Here is a 16,583-nt window from a genome sequence, read left to right as displayed (position 1 = left end):
TCATGGATGTTATAGGTTCAAGGATGTACATATTATGGGGGGTTGGGGCATGGATTCCTGCTTGTCCTTTCATGGAAGCCCTCCTGGGAGAATGGCACAAACACCAGGAGTTAGGCAACGGACCCACATCAGGTGGATATTGACCCCCAAGGATGTTTAGGCCTTGAGTTTCCTGAGCAGAACACAAGATGAAGTTGTGCCTTGGCTAACCCCCATCCTGGGAAGCTTTCTAGATCGGGTTAACTGTGGACTCTCAGTGCTGTTTTTGGGCGCCGTACTTAACGCAAGGATATTTTGGCCTTAGAGGGAGTGCAGAGGAGGTTTACTAGGCTGATTCCGGAGTTGAGGGGGTTGAGCTATGAGGAGAGGCTGAATAAACTAGGCTTGTACTCGTTAGAGTTTAGAAGAATGAGGGGAGATCTCATTGAGACATATAAGATGATGAATGGGATGGATAGGATAGAGGTGGAGAGACTCTTCCCGCTCAGAAAGGACAGTAGGACTAGGGGGCACAGCCTCAAGATAAAGGGGGGGCGGTTTAGAACGGAGTTGAGGAAGAACTTCTTCACTCAAAGGGTAGTGAATCTCTGGAATTCTCTGCCCGTTGAGGTGGTGGAGGCTACCTCGCTAAATATTTTTAAGACGCGGGTTGATGGGTTTTTGATAAGAGAGGGGATTAAGGGTTATGGGGAGAGGGCGGGAACGTGGAACTGAGCCACGACAGATCAGCCATGATCTTATTGAATGGCTGGGCAGGCTCGAAGGGCTAGATGGCCTACTCCTGCTCCTATTTCTTATATTCTTATGTTCTTATGTTCAATGCCGTTGGCACTAATCCTGAGGCACAGCGAGGGTGGGGAAGAAGCTTCCTTTTCGAGTTGTGTATACATTGTTCACTGTAAGTCAGGGAGACTATTTACAGCCCCTAAAAACTGGCTAAAGTCCGGTGGAAGAGGAGGCCCTGTTTGAGACTTGCCGGGGAACGTTATTGGTTAAGGGAGATGTCCAGATACAGTCATGGGTGAAGGCCTCTACTCTGAATACCATCTCCATGATCTAAGGTCTAACAGTTAATATTCTATCTGCTAGTACATGATACAATCATAATGAAGTTGTTGACGAACCACAGTGATCAAGCTTTATATCAGAGTCAGACAGGAAGGAAAACTCCTTCCTGAAGATGAAGAGCTTTGGAAAATTTTGGTCAAAAGTCTCGAACATGCTACATTTTTTGGAAATTGGATAGCCCCGTGAAAACAGGCATGGGAATGGGGTGAGTGATGAACCCACTTCCTTCTGACGCAGGCAGCTCCATGTTGCTCGATTATTGTCACCCTTGTATAATTTATAATATATGCAGAGATGACACCGGTTTTCTTCACACTGCTTTAAATTGTCCACTCCATGCTTTCGCTCTGTGCTCCAGCTTTCTCCACAGCTTTACTTTTTTAATGTGTTCAGACCCAGGCTTAACCAGTCAAGCACAGCAGGCCTCAATAGTAAACAGACTCACATAATCAAACACAGAAATATTGAACGCTACAGTTGCTGCATGCAGTCGGTGCTAACTGTGCTATTGAGTGGCTGCTCACCTCAGTGGAGGTCCATATGTACATGAGATTAAGGTCACTTAACACGCACCTCCACATTATTGCTGAAGCAGCTACTGGAAGTGGCTGGGGAAAAATTACTGGCCTGCAAGATGAAGGGCTAGGGTGCAACATGGCAAAGTGGGTTCCAAGAGTCTTAGGCAGGAACTAGGGGCCTTAATCCAGGAGCTGAACACATGGCGAGACGTCCTTCCTCCAGAGGGAATCGGGAGACCCTTCAAGCATACACTGCAATGGGGGCAAATCGGTGCAGCAGTCAATGCCAGCAGTGTTAGCCATCCAGCAAGAAATTCAATGACCTCACGGGAGTGATCAAGGTCAGTGACTTCAAATAACATCCCCTTACAGCTAAGCCAATAACCTCATTCAGTGTCCAATGCATTAACTCCACCTCACTTGCCTGCCAACAATTTCCGCCAACCATACCTCACATTCACTTCACACTTAGTACTGTGGCCAGCTTCACATCCACAGCTCTGTCAGCTATTCAACCATGATAGCCACATCAGTATGCTCACAACCAATCTTCATCTTCACATCCCACTTCCCCCTCACCACACAATTAACTGATGATGCATCTCTTACTTACCCCCGTCCCTCAATAAAATGGTGTGTTAGGCTTGGAATTGGAAGAAGCCACTGATGCTGCAGGAAACCGTTTGACAAGAGAGAGATGGCTTGACTTTCATTCAGAATACGGGATGATTTGATTTCTAAAGAGGTATTTTTGTTGTGGTTTTAATTTTAGCACTGTAACAGAGGATGCAAGGTGTGTGCCTCCTGCAGGATTGGGATTTGGAGTTCCAGTTCCAGATAGCTCACTCAATTTAGCTGATCCCATTCCCTCACCTCCTCCCCTCACCTCCTCCTCCCCTCACCTCCTGCTCCCCCTCACCTCCTTCTCCTCTCACCTCCTCCTCTCACATCCTCCCCTCATCTCCTTACCCCTCACCTCCTCCTCCCCTCACTTCCTCCCCTTCAACTCCTCCCCTACCTCTTCTCCCTCACCTCCTCCTCTCCTTACCTCCTCATGTCTGCCTGCTGCAGGTAGCAAATCCCAATGCACACCCGCTTTGTGATGCAGGGACATCTCATTCAGGATGCTCCTCATCAAGGCTCAGAGAGAAAGAAGCCAGGAAGATACTGACTGGATATAAACTCTTGCTGCAAGTCCTTTTCTAACCACCCCCATTTCACCCAGTCACCCTTCTAGCAGCTTGGCCTGCTCTGTGTGACCTCTGCCCATTCTCTCAGCCACACTATGTAGGTCACAACATTTGCTGCAGTCATGACTGGGAGCAAGTGGTCTGAGCAGAATGCCCAAGCTGAGAACCAAGGTTTTCACCTTGCCACCCCCATAGTTGCCTAGTTGACTGTGCCAACTTTGAGCAATTGTACAAACCTCCAAACTCAACAACAGCCAGTAGAAACCAAACAACGGCTAACCTGAAAGTAGATGATGATCTCTTTCGTGTGGAGGGGAGGGTGGTGAGGTCCTCTCAAATGCTGAACACATTTTCAGCTGTGTGAGATTAAGTGAAGGTGTTAACGGGACCACTTAGCTCAAAAACAATACCACTGACAGACATTGTAGGAGCTTTCCATAGAGCTATGTATTATGCTGGCTTTCATGTAACAGATTGCTCTCTACTAATTATAGCTTTGCAAATACAAATAACTCACAGAGACAGTAATTCTGGTTGAAGACATACCTTATTGTTGCCCAGGCCTGAAGAATAATTTGGTGCAGCCCTAATTATTCTAAATTGCATTGTTATCAGTATTACAATTATACATCTTTCAAAACTCATTTGCCTGCCTCCTTTACTCACCCTAGCTGGAGTGAATCAATCATTTTAGCATGAATTATTTATCTTGGCCAATAACATTCTACTGTCTGGCAGTGTGAGAATTCAATGGACTGAAGAGTCTAAAAGTTCTTCCCACTATCTCCTAGCAATCCCAATTACATAGGTCCATAGAGTTCAAAATCTCCTTTCCCACTGTCTCCTAGCAGTCCCAATTGCATAGGTCCATCGAGTTCAAAAGTTCCTTTCCCACTGACTCCTAGCAATCTCTTATCAGAAAAGATTGAATTATTTTATTCATTTTACTGTCTGCGAAACTTGGACTTTCTAAAGCCCACATTGATAAGAGGATATTGATAAGTGTGTGTATTGTTTTCAAGGAATGTGGTTCTTCTCATTCAGCTATGTCCCATCATGCTTATAGCAGTATTAATTGGTCAAGATATATGCTTTAATGCAGAATATATGTTTTCAAAAATACACGTTTAAATTCTCTAGCAGTGGTTATATGTGTTTCCATGCAAACTGAACCTTTGTAACTCCAGGTACATTGTATCTTTTCTATACTATATTCACTTGAAATTAGCCTATCTTAATGTATTTAGTCTTTTTAGTCTCAGGTTATCCTAAACCCCTCCAGCAGATATCATATCTACCTATTCTATATACTTCGAGCACATTCTCTCCTTGTATTTATGTCAATGAGTTATCCAAAATGGTATCTGGCACAATCCACACCGAGAGATGTGCATGAGTGATGCAGATGTTATATTGGCATCAAAATGGCAGCCATAGCATTGAAAATATGGGAGCCACACAGCCAAATGTTATGGCCCTTTGTCAAATTATCCATATCTGTATCCCAAAATGTTAGTTCTAAAAGAATTTTATCTAGTTTACAATTGAATACATTGATGCTTGTTACATCCATTGTTCCCTCGCTGAGCCAAGTATACTCCTGCCATTCAGTTGGATCTGGGAGGATTGGAAGAACAGGGTTTAAAGTTCACAGGTCATACACTGGCACCGACGGCTGCACATCAATAAGAAACCCTGGGTGCTCAGGGATAGACAGATGGTTTCTGGAAGTGCTAGCAGAAATTTCCCCTTGACTAAAACCAGTGGGCATTAAGGAGCTTATGGGCAAATGGCATATTTGATGTGACGGTGGGGAGAGTAAGGTTCTCTCTAAGCTATGTGGTCCCAGAACAACCCAAAGGTTTTCACATGTAAATTAGCCAGAAAGAAAAAAAATAGGCTGTGCTGTGCACTAACAGCCATAAAGTCATCCACTGGAATGCTGCAAGTGAGGACAGAGAATTTGGTACTCAGCCAAATCTCCACTTACTGCAGCAGGACCAGAAAATCCCGTTGGTATTTGAAGCTATGGTGTTTAAAGTTCGCATCACCATGCTTCTTAAACACTTGAGGGTTCCTGTCTCATGAGTAGCAAAAACCCAGCTTGCAGGTGCAGCAGGTGGTCAGGAAGGCAAATGGGATGCTGGCCTTCATAGCGAGGGGGATTGAATATAAAAGTAGGGAGGTCTTGCTGCAGTTGTATAGGGCATTGGTGAGGCCGCAGCTGGAGTACTGTGTGCAGTTTTGGGCGCCGCACCAGCGCAAAGATATTTTGGCCTTGGAGGGAGTGCAGAGGAGGTTTACTAGGCTGATACCGGAGTTGAGGGGGTTGAACTATGAGGAGAGGCTGAATAAACTGGGCTTGTACTCGTTAGAGTTTAGAAGAATGAGGGGAGATCTCATTCAGATGTATAAGATGATGAATGGGATGGATAGGATAGAGGTGGAGAGACTCTTCCCGCTCAAAAAAGACAGTAGGACTAGGGGGCACAGCCTCAAGATAAAAGGGGGGCGGTTTAGAACGGAGTTGAGGAGGAACTTCTTCACTCAAAGGGTGGTGAATCTCTGGAATTCTCTGCCCGTTGAAGTGGTGGAGGCCGCCTCGCTAAATATTTTTAAGACGCGGGTTGATGGGTTTTTGATAAGAGAGGGAATTAAAGGTTATGGGGAGAAAGCGGGAAAGTGGAACTGAGCAGCGACAGATCAGCCATGATCTTATTGAATGGCGGGGCAGGCTCGAAGGGCTAGATGGCCTACTCCTGCTCCTATTTCTTATGTTCTTATGTTCTTATGTACCACCCTTTCAATCAGTGAATTCCAGATCCCACTGCCCTCTGGATGAAAAAGTCTTTCCTCAAATCCCCTCTAAATCTCCTTCAATCTATGCGCCTGGTTAATATCCTCGCTACTAAGGGGAATAGTTTCTTCCTATCTACCCCCTCGATGTCTCTCATAATTTTGCACACTTCAATCAGGTCCCTCCTCGTCTTCTCTGCTCTAAGGAAAATAATCCCAGCCTAACCAGCCTCTCTTCATAGTTAAAATGCTGCAGCTCAGGCAACGTCCTGGTGAATCTCCTCTGCATCTTCTCTAGTGTAATCACATCTTCTGGTATGGTGACCAGGACTGCACACATTGTGCTAGCTGTGGCCTAACAAGCGTTTTACACATTTCCATCATAACCTCCTTACACTTATATTCTATACCTTAGCCAATAAATTCAGTATCCAATATGCCTTCTGAGCCCCTTATCTACCTGTCCTGCTACCTTAAAGGATCTATGGACATGCAACCCAAGGTTCCTCTGGTCCTCTGTCCTTCCTGGTGTCCCACCATTCATTATGTATTCCCTTGCCTTAATTGTCCTCCCAAATTGTATCACCTCATTCTTTTCAGGATTAAATTCCATTTGCCACTTTTCTATCCATCTGACCAGCTCACTTAAACAGATCACCCACACGCTGCCAACAAATGTTGGAGGGTATATTTCTGGAGAGGGAGACATTGTCAGGTCATGATGTGCAAGATAGATACATACAGTAGCAAAAACAAGCAGCTACTAAGCTGAAAATAAGGGATGATCCCTTTAAATAACTGCTGCAGTTTCCTTTCTGCTGGGTCTGCCTTCCATTCATTAAAATAAACAGGGCTCCAAGCTTATAATAAATGTGGCTCTCTGTCATTGATGGTGAAGCACACTCTTTACCCTGGCTTCCCTCTGACCTGGAGAACAGCAAATGATCTTAGGATCATTCTCCATCAAATGGTTACGTACAGAGGGAGGCTATTGGACCCAATGGTTGTTAAATTAGGCAGTAATGGCAGTCCATAGAGAGAAAATTGTGAATGACCAAACGGCAGAGAAGCTGAAATCCAAGGGTAAGCTGTGACAAATGAAGATGTATCTTCACACCTTTTATTCTCTCTATGGTCATTAGCACCTCTTAGCCTTTCCTCTTGTTTTTGTGGCTATGACTCATCTTTCATTCTCTCACCTTACAGTATTAATATCTCCCATTTTCTACGTCTTTTAGCTTTGACAAAGGGTTATCTGGACTTGAAACATCAGCTCTTTTCCAGCATTTTCTCTTTTGGGCTCCCCTTAACCGTCTTTGCTCACAGCTTCTCCACACAACTGAAATCCTTCACAACTGGAATCATTCTCTCCTCTGCAATAACTCCAGCGCCACACAAAAAGACTGCGTTGCCAGAACAACCTGTCAAAAAGAGCAATAAAATCAATCCTAAAATTTACTTATTAGTCACAAGTGTGCTTAAAACTGCAATGAAGTAACTGTGAAAATCCCCTGATACAATGAGGGAAGAATTTATCATGGCCAAAGCACCTAACCAGCATATCTTTGGGCTGTGGGAGGAAACCCATGCAGACACAGGCAGAATGTGCAAATTCCACACAGACAGTGACCCAAGGCTGGAATTGAACCCAAGTCTCTGGTGCTGTGAGGCAGCAGTGCTAACCACTGTGCCACTGTTGCACTTGCTTTACAATTTCCTAGCCAATGTCGCCATTTTGTTCCAGTGACAGGTGTGAAGGGTAGCACAGGAAGAAAATGTTTATTTTTATGTTTGACGAGACGATTTGAGAGATCAAATTGAAGAATGTTCTCCCCCAAATATATCATAGAGCCTTTTCCAAAAATGCAACCCTTAACATAAACTTTGTTGCTCGAGCAGCTGAGCTCAGTTTGACAATGTGTGGCGACAAACTGATACCAGGAGCATTTTAAACAAGCAGGCAGGCAGAATGCCTTCTGGGAAATCAGTCATCCTGAGCAGGGAGATGTGTGTAGATGTGGGACTTAGCAAGATGCTGCTGGGACAGAAAGTCATCATTTATTTGTTATGTGACTTTAAGCTGACTATGTATATTGAGAGGGAATAATAACCAAATCTTGTCAAACATTGTGTTGGGTGGCATCTGAGAACAGTTTTAGATGCGCTCGGGGGACTTGTGATAACATTGGGCAAGAGATCCGCAGCCATTCCCTTTTCCTCCTATTTAACTCCTGTTGTTGTTTGGTCACTAGATATCTCTATAATTCACTAGAATGATAGAAAATCTCCAGTGCAGAAAGAGGCCATTTGGCCCATCAAGTCTGCACCTAGCACAATTCCACCCAGGCTCCAGCCCCATATCTCTACACCAATGTCCTTTTGCGAAGAAAATCTGCTGACCTTACCTGGTCTGGCCTACGTGTGACTCCAGGCCCATATCAATGTGGTTGACTTGTAGCTGCCCTTTGAAATGACTGGCAAATACTTTTAGTTGTAGCTGATTGTCAAAGAGAATTTGAATAATTTAAAACTCCTGCAATCAGTCTTGATACTGGAAATGAAATAGCACATGTCGTCCCATCGATCCTGCAAAATCCTCCTTATTAACATCTGGGGGCTTGGGCCAAAACTGGGAGAAGTGTCTCACAGCTTGACATACTCACAAAATCACACCTTACAGATAATGTCCCAGGCACCCATCAGCCTTCCTGGCTATGTCCTGTCCCACCAGCAGAGGTGGCAGCACAGCAATATACAGTCGGAGAGAATTGCCTTGGGAATCCTCAGCATCGAGTCTGGATCCCATGAAGTCTCATGGCATCAGGGAAGGAAACCCCTCAGCTGATCAATCAGTAAGTCCATGTTGGACACCACTTGGAGGAAGCACCGAGGGTAGGCGAGGGTGCACACTGAACTCTAGATGGGGGGGCTTCAATGTTCACTACTGAGACTGGCTCAGTAGTGGTTTAGCCATCGTCCGAGCTGGCCAGTCCTAAAGGATGTAGTCTCTAGACTGGGACTGTGGCAGCTGCTGAGCAAAGTAACAAATGCGGAAAATACACTTGAGCTCATCTTCATCAAACTGCCAACTGTAGGTGCATCAATCCACAGCAGTATTTGTTGGAGTGACTACCGTATAGTCCTTCTGGAGACAAAGTGCCGTCATCACATTGAGGATACCCCTATCATGTTGTTTGGAACTGCCATCATGTGACTAGACTTCATCATGGGATAGACTTCAAGCAAATCCAATAACTCAAGACTGAGCAACCATGAAAAGCTGTGAGCGATCAACAGCAGCAGAATTGTACTTAAACGCAATCTGTAATCTCGTGGACCAGTATATCCCCTGCTATACCATTGAAGAACAAAGAACAAGAACAAAGAACAGTTCAGCACAGGAAACAGGCCCTTCGGCCCTCCAAGCCTGCACTGCTCATTGGTCCAACTAGACCATTCGTTTGTATCCCTCCATTCCCAATCTGTTCATGTGACTATCCAGGTAATTCTTAAACGATGCCAGCGTGTCTGCCTCCACCACCCTACTTGGCAGTATATTCCAGACCCCCACCACCCTCTGTGTAAAAAACGTCCCTCTGATATTGGAGTTATACCTCGCCCCTCTCACCCTGAGCCTGTGATCCTTTGTGATCGTCACCTCTGACCTGGGCGTGCATTATCAAGGAACCCTGATAAAATGGCAAAGAATGGGAATCAGGGAAAACTCTCCACTAAAGTCTAAAGGGGTCAAGGGGTAGGAGGACAGTGGGACTGTGAGATTGAGATACAGGAAGCCCAGAGGGCCGAATGGCCTTCTCCTGCTTCCATTTACTATATTCTATGTCAAACTTGGCGCATGGGAAGATGGCTGTGGTTAGTGGAGGTCAATTATCTCAGCCCCAGGACATCACTGAAAGAGTTCCTCAGGGGAGCGTTCTAGGCTCAACCACTTTCAGCTGCTTCATCAAATGAATTTCCTTCCATCATATGGTCAGAAGTAGGGATGTTTGCCAATGACTGTGCAATGTTCAGCACCAGTTGTGACTCCTCAGAAACTGGAGCATTTCCAAATGCAGCAAAACCTGGACAATAGCCAGGCTTGGACTGACAAGTGGCAGTCATGCCATACTAATGCTGGGCAATGACCATCTCCATCAAGAGAGAATCTAACCATCTCTCATTGACATTCAATGTCATTTTCATCATTGATTTTCCCCATTATCAACATGATTACCATTGACCAGAAATTGAACTAGATTCACCAAATTTTACAGATGCACCATAGAAAGCATTCTTTCTGGTTGATTCACAGTGTGGTATGGCTCCTGCTCTGCCCAAGATTGCAAGAAATTACAAAAGGTCATGAATGTAGCCCAATCCATCATGCAAACTAGCCTCCCATCCATTGATTCCGTATACACTTCCCACTGCCTCGGCAAAGCAGCCAGCATAATTAAGGACCCCTCACATTCCGACATTCTCTCTTCCATCTTCTTCCATCGGAAGAAAGATATAAAAATCTAGGGTCACTTCCAACTGACTCAAGAAAAGCTTCTTCCCTACTAAATGGACTTTTGAATGGACTTACCTTGCATTAAGTTGATCTTTCTCTACACCCTAGCTATAACTGTAACACTATGTTCTGCACTCTCTTGATCCCTTCTCTAAGAAATAGTGTGGTTTGTCTGTACAGCGCACAATACTCTTCCCTGTATACTAATACTTTTCCCTGTATACTAATACATGTGACAATAATAAATCAAATTAAATCAAATCAAATTAAATTTAAACATTGTGGCTACCAAAGCAGTCAGACGCTCAGAATTCTGTAATTCATCTCCTAACTACCCAAAGCCTGCCCACCATCTACAAGGCACAAATATTCTGGAGGCGTATTTTCCAGAATCGTGAAGAATGAGATGTGATCTCAAATCTATAAAATACTTTAAGAGATAGACAGTGCAGATACAGGTAAGGTGTTTTTCCTGGTCAGGGAGCCTAGAACCGGGGAACACACTTTCAAAATAAGGGGAAAGCCACTTTGGACTGAGACGAAGAGTATTCTTTTTTCCTCAGAGGGCAGTGAATCTTTGGAATTCACTCTTCCAGAGGGCTATGGAAACTTAGTCATTGAGTATATTTAAGGTAGGGATCAACAGATTTTCAATACCAATGACAGAAAGGAATGTGGGGCTACTGTGGATAAAAGACATTGAAGTGATTGATTAACCATGATTATATTGAATGGGACAGCAGGCTTGAGGGACTGAATGGCCTACTCCTGTTCCGATGTTCCAATGTCAGGGATGTAATGGAATACTCGCTATTTGCCTGGCTGAGTGTAGATCTAACAATATTCAAGAGGCTCAACACCATCCAGGATAAAGCTTGCTTGACATCCCACCCACAAACATTCACTCCCACCGAAACCCATGACACCTAACATCTGGAAGGACAAGAGCAGCAGATACTTGGGAACCCTACCACCTGGAGATCCCCCTCCAAGCCACTCACTATCCTGACTTGCAAATATATTGCCATTCCTTTACTATTGCAGGGTCAAAATCCTGGAACTCCCTTCTTAACAGAACTGTGGGTGTACCTGCACCATAGAGACTGCAGCAGTTCAAGAAAACAGTTCACACCCAGCTTCTCAAGGGGCAATTAGGGATGGACAATAAATTCTGGCTTCCCAAAGGTTCCATTTGCCTTCCTGATCACCTGCTGCACCTGCAAACTGACTTTTTGCAATTCATGCACAAGGACCCCCAGGTCCCTCTGCACAGTAGCATGTTGTAATTTTTCACCATTTAAATAATAGTCCATTTTACTATTATTCCTTCCAAAGTGGATAACCTCACACTTGCCAATGTTATACTCCATCTGCCAGATCCTCGCCCACTCACTTAGCCTATCCAAATCTCTCTGCAGACTTTCTGCGCCCTCCATGCAATTTGCTTTCCCACTCATCATTGTGTCATCAGCAAATTTTGTTACCCTACACTCAGCCCCCTCCTCCTCCATATCATCTATGTAAATGGTAAACAGTTGAGGCCCCAGCACCGATCCCTGCAGCACTCCACTAGTCACCAACTGCCAATCAGAGTAGCACCCATTGATTCCAACTCTCTGCTTCCAGTTAGATACAGTAAAAAGTCTGACAACACCAGGTTTTAGTCCAACCTATTTATTTGATAATATACTCACAAGCTTTCGAGGGACACCCTCTTCGTCAGGTGAATGGAGAGTTCTGGCCTCAGACAGAGCATATAAAGCACAGACAGTTTAGAGATTCCTGATTAGAATGCGAATCTTTACACCTAACCTGCTGTTCAAGACCTGAAGTGGCTGATAATGTGAGTGGAAGGAGCACTGATCACAGTTTAAAGAGATGTGTATTGTCTCCAGACAGTACAGTAAGTGAGGTTTTGCAAACCCAGGCAAGTCACGGGGGTTACAGATAGTGCGACATGAACCCAAGATCCCTGTTGAGACCGTCCTCATGTGTGCGGAACTTGGCTATCAGTCTCTGTTCAGCGACTCTGCGCTGTCGTGTGTCGTGAAGGCCGCCTTGGAGAATGCTTACCCGAAGGTCAGAGGCTGAATGCCCGTGACCACTGAAGTGTTCGCCAACAGGAAGGGAACAGTCTTGCCTGGTGACTGTCGAGTGATGTTCATTCATCCGTTGTCGTAGCGTCTCCATGGTCTCCCCCATGCTTCGGGACATCCTTTCTTGCAACGTATCAGGTAGACAATGTTGGCCGAGTTGCAAGAGTATTTACCATGTACCTGGTGGACGGTATTCTCACGTGTGATGATGGTATCCATGTCGATGATCCGGCATGTCTTGCAGAGGTTGCTGTGGCAGGGTTGTGTGGTATTGTGGTCACTGATAGCCAATCCTCAATCACGCTAACACCTTACCCCCAACTCCGTGTACCTTAATCTTTTGCAGCAACCTTTTGTGAGGCACCTTATCGAACACCTTCTGGAAATCTAAAAACACCACATCCACCGGTTCTCCTCTGTCAACAGCACTCGTTACATCTTCATAAAACTCCAGAAGATCGCACATATCAACACAGACATTAAGTTTTTACAAAGACTCACCTAAGGAAGGAACAGCGTGTTCCGAAAGCTTGTGCCGCTTACTATCAAATAAACATGTTGGATTTTAACCTGGTGTTGTGAGACTTCTTACTGTAGTTAAATTTCCCATGAACCTGCCTGATTATTGTCGTTGTGATATCCTACCTGACCTTTCCCGCCATAGTCCTCACTGATTTACCCAACCTCACCATCCAAATTCTCCAACGCCTCCACCAGGCAGCTGGCTGAAAATCCCTTTGGCAGCTTTGCCAAGGGTTCAAAGAGCGAGCGGCGTATGAAATGTCATGGCCCTTCATACCATGTCATGAAATACAGTTGGCTAAAACCCAGAGTGAGGGAACTTCTGTGTGACAGGTAAGCTCAAGAAAAGGCAATGTTCCCAATGAGGAGTGGTGGGGGAGGGGAGAGGTTATTGGAGGGAGTCAAGCTATCCTCAGAAAGGGGAATCAGCCAGTGATGGCATACCCCATTTAGGCAAGAACGTTAGTGTAGTAAATGTGAGGAACTGACAATCAATAAGGCAGCTGAACAAACAGGGGTTTATTTGGGATTAAATTCTGGTATACAAGACAGAGGTAAAAGAGCTTTCGAACTTTATGACTCCTGGGCTCCCATGACGCGCGCCCCCCCCCCCCCCCCCCCCCCACCCCGGCCCCACCCCCACCACCAACCCTTCTTGATTCACATGCCTCACCACAATTGGTCTGATGGGTCATGTGACCCCAATAACTTGCCCCTTAAAGGGGGGGAGGCTACTGCAGTAGATAGATCAGAGGTCAGGGATTTAGGGCTTAAATTGTAAGCTCGCAAAATTTGGGGGAGCCAAGGAGGCTGAGGGAAGCTGAGCAAGGTTGAGAATTCACCATCTCTGCAATTTTGGGTAAGAAATTTTGAATGAGAGATGATTTGAAGAGTCAGTGGAGGCCATGTAACATGTTGAACAAAGTATTAGGGACCTGAAGGAGCAATGAATGGAAGTGTAGAGAAACTCACACCATACCCATTTATACATTCAGCAATCCTGGAGTTTTAGTTGGTCCACCTGTATATGACAGGTTTTGCTGTAGTTCTTTTCTCAGGGACTGATAAGCAATGAGACCAGGAGTTAAATCCCTCCCGTTTGCTGGTTTGAACTCCTCACTGGCACACAGTTCCAACACAATCCAGTGCATCACACCCAGAAGGATTATTGAGTTGTGAGTCCTGGCAGTGGTTGTCAGTTAGCTATTTAACCATGCAGGCCGTCATAGCCTCTTCAGGCCCAGTCAGGCCTCAACCAAAGGCCCCACTTCCAGCAAGGTTACTGGATGACAGTCAACAATTCCTTGCTTTTTATTGGAAGACAATGTGGTCAACTGTCCTAACATCTGCCACTCTGAGGTCACAACTTTGGGTCTGTGTTCCTAAACAACCCATTGGATCAACTCACAAATAAACCCTAAAGCCTGTTCCAGCTCTGATTGGAAGTCTTTCCTGGTCTTGCTTTGTGGACAGTTGATGTAGTTTTCCACCTGTGTCACCTATGCCAATGGCAACCAGATGTTTAATATCACGCCTCAGGGACAGCACTCCCTAATCTGGGGAAGAAGGATATGGGGCTGGATTTTATGTCTGCAAATCAGATATATTACTGACGTTGCCCACCTGTAAAATCCAGCGCCATCACACCAGTCTCTGACATTATGGAAGTTGCAGATATTGGGAACCTGCCCAAAGTAAACACATAACTGAATGGTTAAAGAGAGATTGTACACAATTTTTCTTTGCCCACAGCATTCTTTGGGCTAAGGATGAAACACATTTAGGATGCTCGGTAGGAGGAGGCAAAATGAGGGTGATAGGAAAGGCTCGCCAGTAGCTCCATGTAACAGGAGAGTCTGCTGGTGAAGGTGGCAGCGTTTATGTTTTTTGACATTTATTTACTGTTTTGAATTTCTTATCAGAGATAAGAGACTGAGACAGTAGGTGACTGACATCCTTTTCATAGCTTAGCCAATCCCCTGGCCTAGATGGCATTTGGGCATGGAGACCTCCTTTGTACCATTCGGGTGGCGTAGTGTTTACCATTGCTGCCTCATAGCTCCAGGGACTCTGGAGTTCAATTGGGGCCTTGGGTGACTGTCTGTGTTGAGTTTGTATGGCCTCCCTGTGTCTGCATGGGGTTTCCTCCAGATGCTCTGATTTCCTCCCACTATCCAAAGGTTTTAGCACTGCACCCCAAATAGGAGCATGAGGTGGGGGGGGGAGGTGGTGTGCAACTATGATTATGACTAGAGGGTTCATGAGTCTAGATGATTGAGATATTAAAAAGATTTGCCGTGATAGATCAAAAAAAACTATTCCCTCTTGTGGGGTAATCAGGAGCAAGATCCATAGTCTTAAAATTACAGATAGACCAATCACAGGTTAAATCAGGTGTACTTCACCACACAAAAGCTAATGAAGATCTGGCACTTTCTCCCCCAATAAAGCTCTAGCTGCTGGGTGAACTGGAATCACCAAGATTGAGACTGATCGAGTTGAAGTTCATGATCTGAGCACAATGGCACAGTGGTTAGCACTGCTATCTCACAGCACCAGGGATCAACTTCAATTCCAGCCTTAGGTGACTGTCTGTGTGGAGTTTGCATGTTCTTCCTGTGTCAGTGTGGGATCCTCCGGATGCTCCTCCCACAGTCTAAAAATTTGCGCATTAGGTGGATTGGCCATGATAAATTGCCCCTTAGTGTCCCAAGATGTGTGATTTGGATGGATTGTAAATGCACGGGGTTTTGAGGCTGGAGCAGAGGAGACTGGGTAAGATACTGTAATCGGTGGAGACTCGATGGGCCGAATGCCTTCTTCTGCACTGTAGGGATTCTATGATTCTATGAATGAATTTGGGAACCACAAGCTAAAAAGACAGAAATGGCTGCCTGGTATGCCTGAAGTAATTTGTGACGTGTGGGCTTTTCTTTTACCACAACTAGAAATTATTTGACATCTGAGAATTGATGCGAGTCAGGTGTGGATCAGGTGAGTACATGTATCTCAGGAGCAAAGCTTGAGATATTTCTGCTTTCGAAGTTCAGTGGTTGGATACACAAATTGGTCAGAATGTGCCTCAGTTCCTGGTTGGATAATTGCTTTCCCATCTCTTCCTTTATGAACCTCATTGAAATCTACTATTTATCCAAGCTTTTCATCACCCTTCCGAACACCTCTTTGGTTTAATTACATTCCTCTGAAAACCTTTCAGCATTTTCCTACTTATGAAGTGCGATATTCAATGTTTAAAATTCTTAAGAGGGTTTAGTAATTTCAATGCTATGTGGTTGCTTCCCCTAGCTATAGGACCACTCTAGAATGAGGCTCAGGATGAAGGGATTGGTAATCTAGCACGGAGATGGGAAGAAATTTCATCACCTCAAGGGTTGGGAAGGTTTTTTATTAATAGTCGTTCATGGGATGTGAGCATCGCTAGCTAGATCAGCATTTATTGCCCATCCCTAATTGCCCTCGAAAAGGTGGTGATGAGCCACCTTCTTGAGCCAATGCAATTGATGTGGTGTAGGTACACTCATAGTGCTGTTAGGGAGGGAGTTCCAGGATTTGGACAGAGCACAGCGTGGTTTGGAATTCTCTACCCCCAAAGAGGTGTGAATGTTCAGTCAATGAGTCTGTTCAAATGAAATCAATAGTTTCTGAATGAGGGAGTCAAGTGACATGGAGTTGGGTAAGAGAGAGTTGAGATCAAGGATCAGTCATAGTCCTACCAAATGGCGCAGCAGGTTTGCAGGGTTGAATGCCGATTGATCTTATTATTTATGTTCTTATATCAATGCCAGTTATTGCTGTTCTGAAACAGAAAGTTGAGGAGGTGATCTGATAGAAATTTTTAACACACGGTAGTCTTTCCAAT

This window comes from Carcharhinus amblyrhynchos, chromosome 6 (assembly GCF_965287045.1).
Source record: "Carcharhinus amblyrhynchos chromosome 6, sCarAmb.v2.hapA, whole genome shotgun sequence".
NCBI classification, from domain to species: Eukaryota; Metazoa; Chordata; class Chondrichthyes; order Carcharhiniformes; family Carcharhinidae; genus Carcharhinus; species Carcharhinus amblyrhynchos.
The sequence above is the reverse complement of the archived record's forward strand: the minus strand, read 5'-3'. Positions refer to the sequence as shown.